The sequence below is a fragment of the Glossina fuscipes genome, unplaced genomic scaffold (genome assembly GCF_014805625.2).
Source record: "Glossina fuscipes isolate IAEA_lab_2018 unplaced genomic scaffold, Yale_Gfus_2 73, whole genome shotgun sequence".
Classification (NCBI taxonomy): domain Eukaryota; kingdom Metazoa; phylum Arthropoda; class Insecta; order Diptera; family Glossinidae; genus Glossina; species Glossina fuscipes.
In genome coordinates this window covers 1174868-1186938 of record NW_023998436.1, presented here as the reverse complement: position 1 = coordinate 1186938, position 12071 = coordinate 1174868, and the positions used below count along the sequence as shown (strand labels likewise).

Below are 12071 nucleotides of genomic sequence, written 5' to 3'. Positions count from 1 at the left end.
GTCTAAAGGATATACAAAAATGTAGTAAAGGAAAATATATCCTTTAAAAAAGAAGTACAAACTTCGAAAAAGAAGTACGTCCGATAAAGGTTATTAAATTACCTGCAACTTTTTACTACGACTGAGATAATATTGCGGCTCTACGTTTTCACCAAGTTCATAGCGGATTTTCTTCTTACATACTAAGAGCACTTATTTCTGAGTAATAAGTTGAACTGAATCATTTTCATAGCCCTCTTCGTAAATTCCGTTCAGACTTAAACGAGCGTAGAACAGACAATGAAACAAACGATCCCGGCATAGGGCAGAGCACCAGGTTCATTCAAAGTTTTCTGCATAATTAAATATATGTGCGATCTGGCATCGCCGTGATCGAATATGGCATCTTTCTTTCTTATGGATTCACGTGCTTTACTTTAGTTCTTCGCTTTAAGACCATTAGTCATTAACACTAGAGAGTAAAATGAACAAACTACTACTCACTGTAGATAAAAAAATTCAGTTCGCCTTATATTAAATTTTACAAATTCCTTATTTGAATCGAAAATTGTTCAATTTATTGAGAAAGACTATATAATGATTGCAAAATATTTGTAGTGTAAAAAAAAAAAAACATTGAAGATCGCAGAATATATTTATCCTTTCGATAGGCGGGCATGCCTTCTCTTTGTTGAGCCTATAACGACGACCTCAAAGCTCTATACACTAAAACGAATTGTCATATTAAGTCCTATTACTCGTGATGGACTAAAATCGTAAATCTAATCGTCCTTGATTACCGGAAAATAGTATAAAAAGCAATTTCACTGAGGCATATGAGGCTTTGGGAAATTGCGTAAAAATATCGTCTAATATGTGCATGTTATATGTGAGAGGACATGTGATGCATATCCGGCGACTTGATGTTTATTCTATTTTGCAATTAAATATCATAGAGGGGCTAACAGTGGCAATATCTTTTTGTTATACCGGCCATAGAAGATTTCACTGATATACAAATATTTGATGGCATAGAATTTATGTAACAATTGCTGACAAAACGAAATGGTTTCATATGTTCGTCTTATCTTTCGTTTCATTTATCCAACTTTAACTTTCTTATTGTTGTTATAGAAGTTGCGATATATACTCCGCAACCAGATTTCAGCTATGAACACAATGATTGCTAACTTGCCACGCGAAACGCAAAATCAGTTGAACACATGACTTGATTGCGCTATTGAAGTAAAAGTATTGGTCTAGCGTCTCTTTGTATAAACGTTCATGAAGAAGTGCAAAATTAATAAAACGAAAATTTTGAAACTAAATAAAATTAAGAAAAGACATATTTTTCCGGTACAGCGGAACATAGCTATATACTTAAGTTAAAATTTTTTTTCCTTTTTTTTTTTTTTTTTTTTTTTTTTTTTTGGAATCGTATGGAGCTTGGTATATGAACCATAAGTCTTTTTTTTATCAAGCCGAGAAAACATCGAGACTAACAACTCATTGGCGGCAGGCTCAAATTTCAAGTTTAGTATAGTTTTCAATACAGGTGAGCATACGATTTAAATTACCCGGCAGCCTTTAAATCCACATTTTGCTTATTTAATTACAAAATATTGAGTCGAGCTATAAGTAACTTCCGTTTTTCTAGCAGAAATTTATTTTGTTTTCATTGCACTATAAAATTATGTTAATTTAACAGTTGATTGTTAGGTATTAAACCTTTTTTCTATAGCTCTTGTTGATTGGCGCGCATCCTGCTCCAATATTGCCTTTAAAAAGTTGTGTCGTCAAAGTCAGAAGGATGTCATGTCTTTTAAATTCATATCTTCAGAACGGAATTTTACAAACCAATTTCTAATTACTCGATCCGTTGTCAGTCCTTCACGGTTGATTATTTTTTCAGCTTTCGCCTTAGCGCTATTGCCTTGTTTAAATTACTCTAAGTATTACGGGTCGTAAAAGTACTTTTTGACCCTTCACTTCAGAGGTTAAAAAAAACAGTAACATTCACCACATAAAACAGTTGACGGAAGACCAACTGAATCCTCATTTATATAATGAAAACAAAAACTCGTTTGCTTCAGTGACTTATAATGGGGAAATACGAACAAAAGATTTCTACCTACCTGTATCGGAAATTATTTATGATTCGACTTAATATATAGACAATAAATAAATAAAAATATATCGACGTTTTGTCTGCAAAAAACACGCATGCAGAAATTTTTAAATCTTGCACAAATTTGCATCAATGCGGAACGAAACGCAGGTTACATGTTCATATATGCAAATACATATACAATGAATTTTTGTATTCATAATTCATGGCCCAAGCAAAACGTATAAAGTCATCATTGTGTTCAGCATTTTATTAATGTATTTAATGTTTTAAAATTTCCCGTAAATCAATAAACTATAAATTAATCAATAACAAATTCCTTATCCCTTCTTCACTCTTTAACCGCAGCGAACTAAATGCATAGAGAACATCGTCGGTATCTTCCAACATACAAAGTAGTATAAAATCAGAGATAACTAAATGACAAGATGGTCCAAAATATTTCTCAAAATTCAAATAAAGAGATTATTACGAACTTTTTGCTTTAACTTTCTGTTATTAATAACAGCAGTAATAGCTCTGTTAGTTAGCAGCCCTTTTACCAGCATATCAATATATCGTATTAAACTTTTGCGCTGTATCCAAGGTATACAAAGGAAAAGAATAAAGATTTTTGCGTTTTTTTATGATTATGCGCTACACTATGTAGGCGTTCCTTGCTTAACACGATTAATTTTTTTGTATATTTTGTAGACATTTTAAGGAAAAGAATTAAAGCAATTTGCTTTAATTTAAATGTTGCGAGAAAGCGAGAACAAAATCCAAATACCGTTTTCTTCCGAATCTTCTGGTTATGTATTTTTGCTATAGGCACATGTTTGTTTATGTTATTTTTTGGAGTTCAAATATAGTTTTTGTTTATAATTTTATCAAAAGTCAAAATAAATATTTTTATACCCATCACTGCACATTCCATTTTTTCGCGTAATGTATGCAAGACCTGAAAGGAAGTTTTAGTAACCCTAAAAAGTATATATATCTCGATCTTGTGAAATTGTGAATTGATGTAGGCATGTCTGTCTGCGAGGTTACGTGCCCAAAAGTCTGCTTCAGAGACCCCTATGAAGTATTCATGTTCATGATTATCTTGGATTTCTGAATCGATTCATCCTATCTATGCGTCTGTATGTCCCAAAGGCTGCTTCAGAGATCTTATATAAAGTATACATATTTTTGATCAGCGGGAAATTCTGAATTGATTAGGCCATGTCTGTCCGTCTGTGTGGTGTTTGTGGTTGACACTCTCCTGATCGCAAAAATGAAGATATCGACGTCAAATTTAATAGGAAAATTGCAAGGTTTTGCATGCAGGTGGATATTGGAAATGGACCAAATTAGTCAGAGCAGGAGCCTGCATTGGAGCACAAACTGAACGCTATTCCGTTTTTCTTAAGAAAAATTTATGGGTTTTCTCTCGTTACTCAAATTTTACAAAAGGCTGAAATTTTCCATAGTTACTTACCGGACGATTCAATTTTTTCGTGGAAAAATTGAAAAAATCGGCCATGCACACACAAAGTTTTCTTTTTTCCACTTTTTTGAGGTTTTATATGGCAAAAAAGAAAGAATGCTTAAAGCTATTTTGTACATCCCCCAAATGAAGATATATTATCTGCTTAAAAATGGATTAATTTTAATATGAATGTGGTAGACACCGCGATTAATTTTTTCTTAATAATGCCGGCGATATGGCTATCAATCAAATGAAAGAATTTGGAGGGTAGAGTGCAAAAACCATAGTCGATTCAGTCTCCGCCGAATATTACTTTCTTATTTGTTATTTCTTAAGAAATATATTTCATAGTCTTCGACTCATAAATGGAGTCTTTAATAAAAAGAAACCTGAAGTCTTCATACTCTCCTCTATCTAGGTAGACTCTATTGGACCTCCCCCCCGAGGAAAAGATTTGCCATATTTGTCTGTTTACTTTACTTCTCTTTCCAAATTCAAGTCGTGTAGTTGTACCAAATAAACACCGTTGTCCAAGTACACTGAAAATCGGTAAACCACACATTTAGTTGTAAAGAAATCTTCTAACTTTACTCCGTAATTAATGTATTGGAATTTATTAGAATATGTCGGGACGGCGCGTACGCCATTCCCGGCTATCAAAAATTACACGCACGAGTTATTCGCATTAGGAATAATCGCGGAGGTCAACTCAACCGATAGTGCAATGGCCAAGCCTCACTCCGGGGGAACCGCCTTCGTGATCACGGTAACCCCTACGCCAGGTAAGTATGCTTTCAACTGGTTTGAAACTATTACTTGTACTTAAAAATTCATGAACCAACTAAGAATTTTTGCAAGAAATATTAAATCAAGTCAAACGTATATACATGCTTGAGTGAGATAAGCAAGAAAAATGTAAAAGTGTTAGTTACGGGGAGTAAAGCTAGCTGCCCGCTTGTGGAGTGAGACACAAAATATTTCAATTCTCTTGTTACACTATGCTGCTGTAGCTGAGCAGGCAGCTACTAAAACAACTAATAGAGTCTACTTTTTGCCTACGGATATAGAAATTATATTTTTGCGTTAATTTTCAGTTGTATCATGAAAGATGAATACGAGTTTACTTGCATGAAGATATTTGACAGATATAATTAATTTAGTAAATCAGATTGTATATTAAATATATTATACAAAAACAAATTTTCTTGTTATAACTATCACTGAAGGATGAGGTGTATATTCCTTTTTTGAAAACATTTGCAACACCCAGAAGGAGATTTCAGAGATATCACAAAGTATATATATTTCTGATCAGCCTCAAATTCTGAAACGATTTAAGTATAACCGTCTGTCCGGGCGTCCGTCTGTGTTATGTTTGTTGTAAATATTCTCCTGACCGCAAAAATGAATCTGTCGAGTTTTAATTCGACGAGAGCATTGGAAATATTTGCTCGTAAGTTGGTATTGAAAATGGGCTAAATTCTTCGAAGTGCACGCCTGCAGTGTGTAAAGTAAGAAAGCCTCCGTTTTCCAAAAAGAATAAATAATTGATTTTTTGCTTTTTGCCCATAAATGTACAAAAGTTTGAACGCGTATTTTATGGATAATGACGTAGTGCCTGTACAAAAATGGAAAAAATTGACCACGCCCACATATACAAGCACAAACAAGCTTCAAACTCCTTAAAGTACATAAATTCTTGGCGAGTTTTAAACTTAGACTTCACCTAAACATGTCCGTCTGTTCATTTGACCATCTGTCCGTCTGTCCATCTGTGTAGTATATGTTGTACACATTCTCTCGGTAGCGAAAATGAATACATCCCCTGCAAATTTGCAAAAGAGTTTGGAACTGAGCTGAACTTTACAAACGACGTCGGAACAACGCCCGTGCGCCTATATGGCAAAAACTTTTGTTTTTAAAATACAAAAATTCAGCCGCTCCCACCTCCCAAGTCCAGAGTGCAAAAATTTAGTTCTCTTACTTTTTTTTATAATTTTTAGAAATAACGATGATGGGTATGAAAATTCGTTCACAATGTTCACGATTTATGACTCATTCTAAAGATTTAGAAAGTAAAAACAAATTTTTTCTACAGTTCGCTCCTGTTCTGTAAGAGATATTGTAATTAGTGCTGTGGCGTATAGAATAAAGCTGCGGCATCTTCAGTTAAAAGTACTCTCTTTAAACTAAACAAAACTGTATGAGTTGTCACACTAAAGCAGACACAATCTACTTTGCTTTGAATAGATGCACTTTTCTGATAGCGCGGCTAAAGCGCTATTAGTGAAAAACAGTGAATATGCTGCGACATCAAAGACTCATATAACCATGACAGAGAATTTGGAACCAATAAAATCGACGATAAGGGTGAATAGCCTTGACTGCCACATTTGAGGTCGTGTTGTATTGAAGTGTTCTCCAACCAAATGAAGTCATCACTAAGAAACGCTGTCAACAAATTGACGTTAAAACAAATAAGAACATTATAATCGAGCAACGCCGATTATTACATAACCCATATCATTCGCTTGTTCTGTTAATATTACACTAAAAAATACATATTACAAAAGCCACTTTTCCCGAGAAATTTTGAAAATTGCGCTTTTTTTCCATATAATCAGTTTTCAGAATAGGGTGTTAAATGGGTAGTGGTCGAAAAAGTGGACCATTTTCAATAGCATTTGTCCTTGAGCCAAAACACATTACTATATCAAATTTTATCAAAATATCTTAAAAATTGCGACCTTGGACAAAAATATACGTGAACAGACATCAGACGGACAGACGGACAGATAGGCTTAGATCCATTTAGATTACGACTCTGAATCGATCGGTATAACAAAAAGTGGGTCTATGTTAGCCTCTTCTGCGTGTTACTTACGTCCGCATTAACTTGGTATAGACTGTGCGACAAGTGCTGTAGAGCATAATGAATAAAAGACAAATAAAACAAAATATGAAATAAAAGAAGCTATTGCTGGTTAAGTGATTTATAAAACGAATGAGAGAATATTACATTACATTACATTATTTTACAATGTAATGTCAAGCAATCACCATTTGCTTTAGCATCATTGCAATATCAAATTATTTTCGACTTTTATTGTATGCACGTTAAACTTGACTTTAAATGATAAAGTTATGTCGGATATACTAACTCTGTCCGCCAGCATAGTTATTGCAAAAATTGAAAACTGAAATTTGAAACATACGGTCTCTATAACCTTAAGCATTGAAAGCAATGAATACGTTCGCATCGTGCACCATGCACCAATTGTCAGAATAAAATTTCATTGAATGTGTTTTTATGCCAGTGAACATATAGTTTGCATTGCATGGCTGGAAGAAAAATAACGTCACAAGTACGAAAATTATATTCGGCTGTAGCCGAATCTATTGTGACCGTCGCTTTTATATTAAAATGGCTTAAGCAAATATTTATTGTTGCAGTTTATGAATAATGAGCAAAGTGTCTATTTTTATTTGCTTACATGACATTGGGCAATCGCCAAGTCTTCTGACCGATTTAGTCCATTTTCAACATCAATCTATTTGCAAGAACTTGTAATTTTCATAGCGAATTTGAGTTTGTGATTTCTGGGTATCGTTTACTATACGAAAATAGACAAACGTGTGCGAAGACCAACAGACGGACGGACAATTATGTATATATACACTTTCCGGTGTCTCTGTGATATCGTTCAAGATTTTACAAAACGCTTTGATGAAGAAAATGAAATTTCTATGCTTTATAAGATTGAATAGGCGTGGTCGATTTTTTCCACGTTTGTGCAAAAGATGGCGTATCATTAATAGAATATCCGTGGACATATTTTTGGTTGTAAGGAGGAAAACACGCAACCATTTTTGTTCTCACTTTACATTGAATTATGGGCGTGCCGATTGACCGATAACGGCCATTTTCAATATCCATATCCGTGAAATTCCTACGTTTCTACCAAATTTAAAACACTTATTTTCGTATCTATGACCAGGAGAATGTCTCTCAGACAGACGGTTAGATAGACAGACGAATAGACGAACATGCTGCAAATCGATTCAGATTTTAGCGCTGATCAGCAATATCTATAATTTATGGTATCGCCGAAGCTTGATTCAGGCAAATGTTTTGACAAAGCGAATACATCCCTCATTCTTCGGTAATGGGTATAAAAATATTGTCCACAATTCACGGTGCAAGTGTATAATTGATTGTGCTCAGCGCTTTAGAAAAAGTATTAAAAAAATAGTATCTATTCGCAGATTTACATGCACAGTTCACAAATATTATATATTTAACCCCTACAGAGGATATTGATTATAAATTCAAATTTTTAATGGGAAGTTTGCTGTCATTGGCAACAGAAGAAGGGCAATAGGTGAGATTATCGAATATATGATATAATGGCTCATATAAAAAGTCTTTGCTGTTTTTTCCGCCATTTCGAGCTCCTTTTTATAGTCTGCTCTTTTTTGAAATGATGATGATATGCTCGATATTTAGTGCCTCTCCTATTTCTGACAGCTTACGTGCCGGACTTGATATATCAGTTGGAAGATTTTGTCGACTTTTTTGACCAGCGCGAGATGCATGTTTGATATCAAAATTTTCGGAACGGAATCAAGTAAACCACTCCAGGCTCCTTGGTTCACCCACAGCATACTCACCGTACACTTTGCAAATTTTTCGACATATTTTTGCAAAAAAACATCACATAGCGTATCATTTCACCCATTCTCAAATCGATTTAGATTTTTACACGAGCAAAGAATTAGAATACTAGCTGAACAAAATATGTTAGCTGAAATGTCACTGTTTAAGAGAATCAGGTGAGTGTTGCCTGATATGTAAGCGTTGAAACTATGTCGCGGGAAAAACCGCAAAGACTTTTTATATGACCTAATCACAAATATACCAAGAAAACAATATTGTGAAAAATGATACGAGTATTAAGCCAAGGTGATTGTGCCCTTCATATCTTCATTTATTTTATTGTCTCATGAGAAAATCGACGAATCCACTTTTCCAACCAATCGTCAATTAACAGAATTAATTATTTGAAATATATCTCTTAGGATCTGTTAGCAAATCACAATAAAAATGCATTTTTATAATTTGTACTAAAGGATAAGGGGTATAAGCGTTTTGTAGAATGTTATATGCCAAAAAGTCCTAAATGTTTAATGTTTATGAGAAAAATTTTTTCGTGATAGAAATCTAGACAAATTTGAGCCAAACCGATCTCTTTCTTGGATCCCACTCAATATAAGATTTCTCGTGAATAGCAAGCCCTTCATGAAAAGAATTAATTTTTAACAGTTTATGTCGAAGATTAATCTATAGTGGCAAGGTAGCACAAAGATGAAGGCTGGGCAATTGGGATCGCATAGGTCTAATGTTTAGACTCTAACATATGGAATTGAAAAGCCAGCCCTTTGACGGAAGTCCAAATTATAGTTTTTTCTGACGGAAACTGAAAGATGATAACATTTTTGGGAAGTAAGTTATCTTTGCTAAGTCCCTATGACGTCATATGATGTTTTGGGAATCTTCCAATATGTGGTCTTTCATGAAAATAATTTATAATTTATGATATACGAGCGAATAATAATCCTAGGCGAATTGGTGTAGGGCATTTAACTGTCGACCTTACCCGACTATAATGTTTTTATTTGTTTCTTGTTTTAGAATAACGTACGACGCGTATAAAAGATTCGGTCGCAGTCGACTATTTTATAATTTTCCTAATTATTTCTATAAGACACAAGTAGTGTGAAAATTTTCAATAATTTTGGATCAAACTACGTACAATTTATCTGTCAGCATTAGGTAAATCAAGTAGCTTTCGCAAGCTGCTTAATTAAATATATAATTAATGATGAACGTTTCATTTCACTTCATTTTCAGTAATATTAAGTTAAGTAATTAAATTAAATAAAATTATATATAATGAAAAAAATTGGAGATGAATTAATTTTTAATCAGAAACTCTTTCTCGCCTTATTCACTCACTTTTATAACATTCTACATGTTCATGTGTTTATTCTTTAAATACATACATATATGGTAGCATATGTACTCGTCAAATAAGTAAATATAAATTAACTGCAAAAGATTCGTCTTAATAAAGCTTGTCATGTTTTTGCAGAATTACATTTCGCTGGAAGAATGGCTGATTTCGTTGACATTTATTTTTCACAACAAAAATTTATATGTACAATATGAAATAAAATTTATATAAGGCACTCTGGCACGTGAATTAAATTTGATTAAGCAAATATGTTTACATACCTCAGCTGTAGAAATATTAAATTTGTCATTCCGTATGTAATATAATAAATTATCTCAACGAAATATTTTCTTAAAGATTATCTTCTGAGAAATTGTTGTTGTACGCTATACTACGTGGGCTACAAGGGTATATCAAGTTTGTATGGATGGATCGAACAACTCGCATATGATCACTTTACATACGAAGCCGTATTTTCAATAGCTGTAGGGTGAGGCAGGATACTTTATTATAGACTGCTGCCCACTATAGCCTTCTTAGTTGTTTAGAGTTATAGGTATAATATAATTTTATCATGCCCTAGAAATACCCTTCAAACAAGCCATAGAAAATATATGCCTGGCCTTTTAAGGTCCGAAAAACAGCTGCTATCTCTTCCGAAATGTAGGTACGGTGAGTATGCTAATAATAAGAAAATGAATAAATTTTGGATCAACAAATCGCTTCAAATATTTTTGTGATCTATTTATGCACCGTAGCTAAGAAATTCGAGGAAATTTCTAAGGCTAAAAGCCCTATGAATGAATAATCTTCTATGAGTAATATTAGAGTGTTTTAAGATATCCTTAGTATTAGCCGTTCCGAATGAGGTTTTGCCGAGGCTCAAAGAACGTTATAACAAAGTAAAACGTCGACTACTTGTAAATGCTTTGATCCTGTGTTGTTGTTGCCAACGTCGGTTAGATAAGATGGTGAAACAAGGTTAGGAGTAATCTTAAAGTAGCGTGAATCGATGTTCCATCGGTTTCTTTACGCCAATTTCTTCCTTAATTTTTTCCCAATATATTTTCTTGTGTTCTTTGTGATTTATTGTGCGGGGGGTTAAAATTTGGGCGCGAAATCTCCTTGTTCGTTTCCCAAGATATCAATATGGCCGGTAATGCCAAATGATTCTAATCATATTTTCGTAAGAAGTAATGATATTCTCTACTTCGTAAATGGGGTTTCAGCTGGAATTGAAAAGCTGGATCGAATAGGTTTCATGATCCACAGACTATTTGTGATGAGAACTATTTTCAATTTGGTTTTGCAAGGAAGTTACGTGGCTTGAGGGATAGGGTTTGGTTGTAAATCTTGAAAGGGCTTGGACTTCCCAGAAGCTATTTACTACTGCATAGTTAAGGGGAAGGCGGTCACTCTTAGAACCGTTGATCTACGTGGTCCCTGTTTGTGCTTGTTATTACCTTCTAATATGACCACATATGTGCTACATACGTACGTGCACTTGAAGTGCACATTAAATTGCGAGAAATAAACACAAAAAAAAAAATCGAAACAACTTATATGACAGATTTCAAAACCTATCGAATTGTATTTGCTAGTAAGTTAATTGAAGGCCTAATGAAAAGAATGCATTTTCACGTTTCTGATATGATAATATTTATAATTACACTGATTTTTACACTGAAATTCATGCGTAGAAAAAGGATAGGCACTCAATAATCTCATCATCTTTCAATTTTGAAAGATCGTGCTTAGCGTCTTAACCCGCTTGTATCAGTTGATGCTTCATTTTGCCGAACTCAGTTACCATATAAGGAAGTACTTGACTTGGTTTTCTAAAGCAGAGCAGAATAGATTAAGCAATTAAGAGATCTGCCACGAATATCTATAAGAGCGGATTGTCATTAAACTATCATCCACACACTTTATAGGATTGCAGTCTATATGTATATTTGTCTGTTCGCCTGTTTCTTGTACTTGACTATTACGACGGCAAACTTTTGTGTGGAGCAATAAATTGGGAAGCAAATTTTTTATTATCTCTCCCGTCAGGTTCATTCCGAGTATCGGCTAGGTCTGGCAATATTTGCTCGAAACTTCAAGAATTTCATCTCTTTTTCTGAACCTTTCGCCTACATTTTGTAGATGATTCCAAAATTGGTTCCTAATAAAATATCTTGTCAATTTCGAAAATAACCTAAATCGAACTAAGAACTCGCCCACAATTACCGAAAGCCATGTAATACATTAAAAAAAAAAGGAGAAATAGGTAAATAAAACTTATAAATTATACAATCATCTGCAAAATGCTGCCCTGTTTTATGTTACAGGATATAAGGAATACGTGATAAACACTACACCGACCTATTTCAAGCAAAAAGGATAATTTTGTGCCCCTATTTTTAACGACTTACCACAGACGTAAAAGCGAAGACAGGCAGCTGAAGTTTGGCACAAGCGTCCCTTGAGCAATTAGGAATGTGAGGTTAAAAAT

At 33.9% G+C, this 12071-nt stretch overlaps 1 non-coding gene across 1 annotated transcript; it reads right to left on the bottom strand.

Annotated features, from left to right (window-relative positions):
* Window positions 1-4185: 4185 nt before the first annotated feature.
* Window positions 4186-4350, bottom strand: LOC119638166. The gene has a single exon (XR_005247390.1). It is a non-coding gene; the product is annotated as a U1 spliceosomal RNA (small nuclear RNA).
* Between the last annotated feature and the right edge of the window lie 7721 nt (window positions 4351-12071).